Raw genomic sequence first — 10,646 nt, forward strand, 5'->3', positions numbered from 1 at the left:
CATGTTGTTATGAATTGGCATTATACATTCTTAGAGTAACTGGTTTAGTATTAAATAAGATGGATGTCCAGTCATCCAGCAGCAGTGTTGGATGGACGAATGCCTTCAGTTACCTTCTTGTGCATGTGAGAGAGATTAGTGCCTCACAGTTGAACAGCTGGTCAGTGGAGTTTAGAAAGATTTATTTCTGTTTCACATGAACAAAATACCCAGCATGCTCTGCACTTTGCATGTCACACACTGTGTTGTTCTTCATATCGCTGCTCAGTGTTTTAATCTCATGGGAAGTATTTGTTCATTACCAGGCAACCTGAGAATGCTGAGAAACAACCTCAGTTTGTGGAATACAAAGCGTATTGACAAAGATACATTTTGCAGCTGTTTGTAAGACACACATCTGAGGGGCACAGTGTTTGTGTTTTGTGAATTCGTGAGAAACAGAATAATGTACACCTGCAGAGGATCCGATGGCTGCAGGGTTTGTTAAATAATGCAGCAGTTACCAGCTGAATCCTCATATTCCAGATGTCTCACATGACACAAGGTTGTCTTTTAAAGAAACCTGTGAGCAGGAGTTGCATTTTAATGAGCACAATTTTCAATTGTTTTTTTATATGAAAATATATATATAAATATATATATATATATATAAATATATATATATATATATATATATATAAAAGAGCAAACATTTGCTTATATTAAATGTGACAAAACTGCATGAAGGAAAAGCATAATTGCCAAAAACAGTGCTCAATAGGAAGTCTAATATTGTAATAATGACTGGCCTGTCAAAATGTCTTCCTGTTGAGAGAAGGCAGAGGAGAGAGTGGGGGTGGGGATGAGAGAGATGAACAGATGAAGCAAGATATTGAAACACAAACCAACTCAAAAACGGATATGCACAATGGCAGAATTACAGAAAATGAAATATTGCAGCAGAAAATGATTTTGTAATGATGATTTTGACCACTCTTTAAAAAGGAGGGCATGTCCTATGTCTTAACTCATAGAAAGTGAAAGTAGGGACCAAGAAGACGCGATGATGATAAAGCGACGGGAGTTGTCATGCAGTGGATGTTGTACCATCCAACCCCCTCCCTTACATAAGACACACGCTTGGCTGCGGGCATAGAAAACAAGGCCTATCCCCATGCATTGAGCCTTCCCCTTCACTGGTTCTTAACCATGCAGTACAAAACAGAAGCAGACAGTGAGCAATATTGAATTATTCAGGCATTAATGGAGCGACCGGGTCTGTGTTGACTTTAGTCTGAAAAGCAAATTTGTGAATTCAAAAAGGCAGAGTTGTTTGTTCATGCAAATTCCCAGGGTGAGATTTTTGTTGTGAAAACATGTATTGTAGTATTCATTATGGATGTCTGCGTCCCAGTGATACAAGGTAACTATATTGGTTCCATCAGTCCTTTACATAAGCACCAGTTTCATGTATTTCTTTACTAAAATGGGACATATTATGCTCATTTGATGCTCATGTGGTACTTTTATTATTTGAATGCATTAATTAATTCATAATTTATTTTAACCTTTATTCACCCTCTTTATTAAATGCTACTTTTACCACCCCCTCACATAAAAGCAAAGTCTGCTCTGATTGGCTTACAAGCTAAATATGGTGCACCTTTGCAAAGGTAGATCTCAAGTTTTCAGTGGAGATACTCAGATTATGGGCGGTATATTCAATTGAGCCTTCACCTAAGGCAGTGGTTCCCAAAGTGGGGGGCGCAGAGGCACGACAAAACTTTTTTTCTCCAAAGGGGGGGCCTGACAGAAAAGGTTTGAGAACCACTGACTTAAGGGAAGCCTAAAATGAATGGCTTGCTGATCCCATGAATACTAGCAACACGTTCTCACTCCCAACCCGTCACATTTTGATGGTCGGTCAGGGCCCCTCCCCGTCACTCTATTACGGACAGGGTACCCCTTGAAAGTCAGTTTTCAACGGGCAGGGCGTCCCATTGACTTGCATAGAGCTCCCTGAACGTTGGTAATAGAGGAGTTGGGATCACAGCGAAATGCTCTCCGCAGATCCATTCTCACAGCGTTTATCAACCTTTATCTAACTCAATATCAAGCCACACTTATTGTTTTTACTTCTTTATTTTAATTGAATAATGTAGGACTTTTGTTGCCGTCAGTTATGGGGAGAGTAGGGGCTCAGAATACTGAAATCTGTATTGTTTCATAGTTTTTTCCTTCTAATTTTGTATTATTTTCTAAACCACACACTAGGGCTGCACGATATTGAAAAAAACTGACATCGCGATTCCCCCCCCCCCCCCACCCTGCGGTATATATCGCGTTTTTTTTAACCTGTTAAGCCCCAAAATCCCGGCGGGTACTTTACTTTTTTTTTTTTCACGACACTGTGTCTCAGGGGATCTTAATATTTAAGAACCTATTAATGTGTTATACCAGATTAACGGAAATAATCTCAGCTAACTGACGATACAAACCATTTTTACCAAAACAAAACACAAGTCTCATAAGAAGCATCTAAATGACCCCTGAGCGAAAAATGCTAACGCACTTTGGCACAGAACTCAAGATAAAAGTACCCTTATTACTTATCGTAGCTGCACATACAAGATATCCGATTAAAGCTGAGGTTCCACAGATTATTTAAGTATATAGTATCATCACTGAGTGATCCGAACTCGGACAGGGGAAGCAAACACAGACATCACAACACGTACCTTTACGTAGCTTCTAGGGGAGATGTCTCACCGTAGCTGTCAATCTGATCAAAAGACGTGTTCAATAGCATTAAAACGAGAAAAAACACGCCTGAATCGGTTAATCCATAGGTTTTTAACGTCTCTGTATAAAAAAAATATTTCATTTATAATCCATAATTCCATTTGTATGTAAAGATCGCAGAGCAAAAGTTAGCTGCTAATGGTAGCCACCAGAGTGGCTGCTGCTTCCGGTCTTGGCTATGCGGCAGTCCAGCGCAGTCTAACACACACACATTACCAAATAAGGAGTGAGTGACGCATAGCCCAAACCGGAAGCTGCATACACTCTGGTGGCTACCATTAGCAGCTAACTTTTGTGCTCCGATTTTTACATAAAAATGGAATTATGGATTATAAACAATTGCTTCAAAGCCACAGATACATTATCAACCGATTCAGCCGCGTTATTTCTCGTTTTAATGCCATTGAACACGTCTTTTGATCAGATTGACAGCTACGGTGAGACGATCTCCCGTAAAAGCTCCGTAAAAGGTACGTGTTGTGATGTCTGTGTTTGCTTCCCCTGTTGCGAGATCGGATCGCTTAGATACTATACTTAAATCATCTGTGGAGTCTCAGCTTTAATCGGATATATTGTATGTGCAGGTTCGATAAGTAATAAGGGTATCTTTATTTGGAATTCTGTGCTAAAGTGCGTTAGCATTTTTTTTTTAATTAATAAAACCGCACGTCCCTGCGGTGTGAATATCGCGCATGCGCATATCGCGGTTATCGCCATGACACGGGATATCGTTCAGCCCTACCACACACTGTTATTTACTCAACAATAACACATAGTTATCCATGTGTTTATTTATTTGTTTGATTAATAAACACAAGTTGGAGTCCGTCAGGACCGAGGGTCGGAGCAGCTCATAGTAGTTGCTTTAGAGAATTTTACACCAGGAAGTAAGTATTCTCTCCGCTTCGCTTGACAAACCCCGTGATAGTCCTCAAGCTCTGTGATTGGATGTTTGAGTGTGCGCCGAGGGTTACGCCGAGCGTCGAACAGCACTTTGAAATGGGATGGAACCACGGCAGACTGTCCAAAACTGGATTTGAACGGGTCCACCCTGTCCCCCCCGTCCCCACCCAGTCCCCAGAACTACACATGCTGGCTATTGTGTGTTTCGCAACATGTTCTACAGCATGTCTCTACTGGGAATTGTAGTTTTAAAAGACGTTTTCGTATTTCCCATAATAAGAAGTTGCCAGTATTAAACTGTGTACATCCCTGGAGGTTTAGGGGATAGGAAACACTGAAATTTAAAACATATAATTAATAAATGGGTGAAAATTGCTTGTGTCCATAATGGGCAGCATTAATATACACACATGCCAGCTAAGGTCAGAAGAGCTTTATTTAACAGCTGGTCTTATGTCTGTGACCCCTCCTGTTGTTCATTGATAAGCCTGAAACATGCACTTGTCAAGGTTCAGAGCCACATTTTGCAAATATGGCAGTAGCCATCGATCATCTTAAGATAAGATATACTTTATTGATCGCAAGTTGGAAACATTTGCGTTACATCAACATGTGTAACAGTTGTAAATATGCAGTGGTGTTTATTTGTAAATCATTTAGTATAATCACATAAATTCTGTGTTTTATATTTAATAATTCTGTGTTCTTTATTTATTGAATGTTCAATACCTGACAAGGTCGGAGATGAAAAACTTGGGTCGCAGGTTCCTCAACAGTGCATTACAAGACATCTATCAATATCGTATTCTGCACATTTCTTATACTATCTATATACATCTTAAGAGTACAATACATATTATGTATAATATCAGTTAAAATAAGTGCTTAAACATGCAATAGTTAACATTGCAGGAAAGCAATATATTAGTACTTTGTCAGGCTTCATATTATACCCCCAAAGCTTTTTTCTTATTAAAAATAAGACCTTAACCTAAAGTATTCTTTAATGTTTAAATAAAGCCTCATTAGTTTGTCTGACTGTGTCTCCTATTAATATCTAATAATAATACATTTCAATAACGTGCTTTAACCACCAGGTGTCCCTTTCTATCAGCTGTGCACCGTTATGGTGTAAATATACCAATATACCGATTGGATCAAATATAAAAGTCAGCCAAATTAGTATTGATACTGCAAGGAGACTTATATTGTGAAGAGAAATTGAAGAGTTTGTTTAATTGCTGATATATTTATGATCCACGTCACATATTCAGTTTCGGCGGCAGTTCTTCCTGTTTGTCTACTCTAGAAGTCTTCTCATCAGGGCTCTATAAATAGCGAACTACGGCCGTTATGTGATGACCTCCAAAGAGAAAAGCAAGCAAACTCGGAATAAAGTATTATTTTATTTTTAAAAAATGTTTCGGATTTCACATCAACAGGAAGTCTGGTTAACTAAAATGTCCGTGCGGAACAATACATAGATCCGTGGGTTAATAATGTCAATCACCACATTACACACATCCCTTCACATTTAAATTTAAATGTACATTAAAGTAATTCATGAGGCCTTCTAAAATGTTTTTTAATATAATTAGGGTTGTAGTTGAAGAGTTTGTAAATTACAGCTCCGTTAATTCCACAACCACACACATGGATTAACATCGATTTAATACATTAATGTAGCTGTTGTTTCTGCTAAAAGAGGTGTCAACCAGCTGGGGCAACAAGAAAATCGGCGAAATCGAGTGTGACTATTACAAAATAAATTAAAACTGCGGTCGCACTTGTGCGCGCAGTGATGAGCGGGCCCTCGCGTCCGTGCGCCTGTCGGGGAGGGTTGCTGGTCCCCCCCCTCAGTCCTCCGAGATGAGCCGTTTGTCATGTCTCTAAATTGTTTACCTGACTTTGCGTTCCTTTATTTCTGACCAGGAAATCTTAGGCATGTGCGCCAACTGTGTTAGGGTTAGGGTTAGGGTTAACCCTAACCCTATATGCCGACAGTGAAGAATAAACATATTTATAACTAGTTTAGCTAGCTCCAGAGGTAGATGGAATAGCTAAGTGTGTTTGGTCTAACTGTTAGTGTGTGTTTTGCTCAGCTCCGCAGTCCGTCACAGCAAACATTTAAATGTAAACCTAAGACGCAAAGAAGTCCAAGATAACAGATAAATATAAACAACCATAATGTAGATTCAATGATATGAGAGAAGTTGTAGATTAAGTGTAGACAGTATTTAAAAAAAGACAATGTTAACAGCAATGTAATAAGTATATACAGTATTATGCAAAATGACAAGTACTACATGGCACACAGATGTAATTTTTTAATTATAAGTAAAAGTATGTAAGGCTGAAGTGACAGCAGTGATGAGCATTTAGATTAATGACGGGCATATTTATCGACTGAACATGCTCATTTTCTACAGTAATGTGTCTGACCCTCCACTGATGCTGTATACTAAGTTTGGCGTTGAAAAAGAAAACATGGAAATTTAAGGTAATATTTCACTGTTTTTAACATTATGGTAATTTAAAAAAAATAAAGAAGTTGGAGCTTTGGGGTTCCTGGACATAATATGTAGAGTAGGTCCACCCGAATAAGTGGGCAAAATTTCAGGTCATTCGGAGTTACGGTGCCACTTTGTAAAGGTTTCCAAAAATGGAAATGTAGTAGTTTGGTTGAATTTGTGACATGTAAATCGTCAACAATGGTGTATTCGCTGTTAGCTTACGACCTCCACGAGTAATTTTTCAAAAATGTGCTCCTCAATTAAGTATTATATTGGATAGGGGCTGAACTTGTCCTGCATTGGAATTTTTCCGATCATTCCCCTAGGAGGAGTTCGCAAGAACGTGCGTAAAATGGCTGAAAAACGCACATTGTTCAAAATGGTGGACTTTCTGGGGGGCGGGGCTAATGGAAGGCAATTTGAAATATGTGTGCAATCATAATAGCAATACGTATACAGCGTTTCGTGAATATCGGAATTACTATATCCGAGGAGTAATTTGCGACATGTAAATCGTCAAAAATGGTGTATTCGCTGTTAGCTTACGACCTCCACGAGTAATTTTTCAAAAATGTGCTCCTCAATTAAGTATCATATGGGATAGGGGCTAAACCTGTCCTGCATTGGAATTTTTCCGATCATTCCCCTAGGAGGAGTTCGCAAGAACGTGCGTAAAATGGCTGAAAAACGCACATATTTCAAAATGGCCGACTTTTTGGGGGGCGGGGCTAATGGAATGTATCTACAAATATGTCCGCAATTCCATGAGTAATGTCTGTGCTAAAATCCGTGAAGTTCTGAGAGTTATATGTGACTACCACACAATAGGGGGCGCTAGTGAGCAGTATTTTTGAAAAAGTACGTTGTTTTTTTTACATTCTTGAAAAGGTCGTGGGCTGTGATGCGTGTCCCAAGTTTTGCGTACCGAAACACATTTAAGCACATCGTCATAAAAAAAAAAGTACAGGCCACGCCCACAATTGTCATTCGTTGTGACACTTTCAATATAAGTCCATACTCATCCCCAGAGTATGTCTAAAAAAAAATAAAAAGATTTCGTCCATCATTTCATGAGTTATACATTTGTCATGTTTTTGGCGCCCCCTATAGTCCAAAATGGATATTACTTTTTGTGCTTATTCCCCAATACACACTGAACCTTACCACCAAAATGTGTGTTTTTTTGGTACATTGTTGATGAATTATGAGAATTTCTATCTAAGCCCCGCCTTTTTGCAAACACGTTTAGAGTAATGACGGCCACATTTATCGACTCAACATGCTCATTCCCTACGATAATGTGTCTGACCCTCCAGCGATACTGTATACTGAGTTTGGTGTTGAAAAACCTAAATTTGAAATTTAAGTGAATATTTCACTGTTTTTAACATTATGGTAATTAAAAAAAAATGAAGGAGGTGGAGCTTTCGGGTTCCAGGACATAATATGTAGAATAGGTCCACCCGAATAAGTGGGCAAAATTTCAGGTCATTCGGAGTTACGGTGCCACTTTGTAAAGGTTTCCAAAAATGGAAATGTAGTAGTTTGGATGAATTAGCTACATGTACATCGTCAAAAATGGTGTATTCGCTGTTAGCTTACGACCTCCACGAGTAATTTTTCAAAAATGTGCTCCTCAATTAAGTATCGTATGGGATAGGGGCTAAACCTGTCCTGCATTGGAATTTTTCCGATCATTCCCCTAGGAGGAGTTCGCAAGAACGTGCGTAAAATGGCTGAAAAACGCACATTTTTCAAAATGGCCGACTTTCTGGGGGGCGGAGCTAATGGAAGGCAATTTGAAATATATGTGAAATCATAATAGCAATATGTATACAGCGTTTCGTGAATATCGGAATACCTATATCCGAGTAGTTTAGAGTAATTTGCGACATGTAAATCGTCACAAATGGTGTATTCGCTGTTAGCTTACGACCTCCACGAGTACTTTTTCAAAAATGTGCTCCTCAATTAAGTATCATATGGGATAGGGGCTAAACCTGTCCTGCATTGGAATTTTTCCGATCATTCCCCTAGGAGGAGTTCGCAAGAACGTGCGTAAAATGGCTGAAAAACGCACATTTTTCAAAATGGCCTACTTTCTGGGGGGCGGAGCTAATGAAAGGCAATTTGAAATATGTGTGCAATCATAATAACAATATGTACACAGCGTGTCGTGAATATCGGAATAACCATATCCGAGTAGTTTAGAGTAATTTGCGACATGTAAATCGTCAACAATGGTGTATTCGCTGTTAGCTTACGACCTCCACGAGTAATTTTTCAAAAATGTGCTCCTCAATTAAGTATCATATGGGATAGGGGCTAAACCTGTCCTGCATTGGAATTTTTCCGATCATTCCCCTAGGAGGAGTTCGCAAGAACGTGCGTAAAATGGCTGAAAAACACACATATTTCAAAATGGCCGACTTTTTGGGGGGCGGAGCTAATGGAAGGCAATTTGAAATATGTGTGAGATCATAATAGGAATATGTATACAGCGTTTGGTGAATATCGGAATAACTATATCCGAGTAGTTTAGAGTAATTTGCGACATGTAAATCGTCAAAAATGGTGTATTCGCTGTTAGCGTACGACCTCCACGAGTAATTTTTCAAAAATGTGCTCCGCAATTAAGTATCATATGGGATAGGGGCTGAACCTGTCATGCATTGGAATTTTTCCGATCATTCCCCTAGGAGGAGTTTGCAAGAACGTGCGTAAAATGGCTGAAAAACGCACATATTTCAAAATGGCCGACTTTTTGTGGGGCGGGGCTAATGGAATGTATGTACAAATATATCCGCAATTCCATGAGAAATGTCTGTGCCAAAATTCGTGAAGTTTTGATAAACTATATGTGACTACCACACAATAGGGGGCGCTAGTGAGCAGTTTTTTTGAAAATGTACGGGTTTTTTTTACATTTTCGAAAAGGTCCTGGGATCTGACGTGTGTCCCAAGTTTTGCGTCCGAAGCTCATTTTATGCTATCGCAATTTAAAAATAATGTATAGGCCACGCCCACATTCTGAATTTGTTCTGAAACTTTGAATCTAAGTTCGTAGTTGCCCCGAGAGTATGTGTACAAAAAAAAAAAAGATTAGTCCATCCCCTCTTGAGTTATAAATTGGTGGTGTTTTTGGCGCCCCCTATAGTCCAAAATGAAAATACTTTGGTGTGCCTATTCCCCAAGACAGACTCAACGTTGCCACCAAAATCTGTGATGTTTGGATACATTGTTGATGAATTATGAGCATTTATTTTTAAGCCCCGCCTTTTTGCAAGTACGTTTTAATTCATGGCGGAAATATTTATCGTTTGAACATGCTCATTTCCTAGGGTAATGTGTATGACCCTCAGGCGATACTGTATACGAAGTTTGGTGTTGATAAACTGAAAATTGAAATTTAAGTGAATATTTAAGGGTTTTAAAAATTATGCTAATTTAAAAAAAAAAAAAGTAGGCGGAGCTAAGGGTTCCAATTGAATTATTTGTAGAGCAGGTCCACCCGGATATGTTTGCAAAATGTCAGGTCATTCGGAGTTACGGTGCGACTTTGTGAATTTTTCCGAAATGGAATTGAAATAGGTGGCGCTAGCGAGCAGGTTGGACAATTTGAACTCATTGACTCCAGAATATCAAATTTTTCACCGGTCCTGGCGTCCGTGCAAAATTATACAACTTTTTCAGCATCCTAAAGGCCTGAAAACAAGGATTCCGTAGCAGTATAATAATAATAATAATAATAATTAAAACTGCGGTCGCACTTGTGCGCGCAGTGATGAGCGGGCCCTCGCGTCCGTGCGCCTGTCGGGGAGGGTTGCTGGTCCCCCCCCTCAGTCCTCCGAGATGAGCCGTTTGTCATGTCTCTAAATTGTTTACCTGACTTTGCGTTCCTTTATTTCTGACCAGGAAATCTTAGGCATGTGCGCCAACTGTGTTAGGGTTAGGGTTAGGGTTAACCCTAACCCTATATGCCGACAGTGAAGAATAAACATATTTATAACTAGTTTAGCTAGCTCCAGAGGTAGATGGAATAGCTAAGTGTGTTTGGTCTAACTGTTAGTGTGTGTTTTGCTCAGCTCCGCAGTCCGTCATAGCAAACATTTAAATGTAAACCTAAGACGCAAAGAAGTCCAAGATAACAGATAAATATAAACAACCATAATGTAGATTCAATGATATGAGAGAAGTTGTAGATTAAGTGTAGACAGTATTTAAAAAAAGACAATGTTAACAGCAATGTAATAAGTATATACAGTATTATGCAAAATGACAAGTACTACATGGCACACAGATGTAATTTTTTAATTATAAGTAAAAGTATGTAAGGCTGAAGTGACAGCAGTGATGAGCATTTAGATTAATGACGGGCATATTTATCGACTGAACATGCTCATTTTCTACAGTAATGTGTCTGACCCTCCACTGATGCTGTATACTAAG

This window comes from Pseudochaenichthys georgianus, chromosome 7 (genome assembly GCF_902827115.2).
Source record: "Pseudochaenichthys georgianus chromosome 7, fPseGeo1.2, whole genome shotgun sequence".
NCBI lineage: Eukaryota > Metazoa > Chordata > Actinopteri > Perciformes > Channichthyidae > Pseudochaenichthys > Pseudochaenichthys georgianus.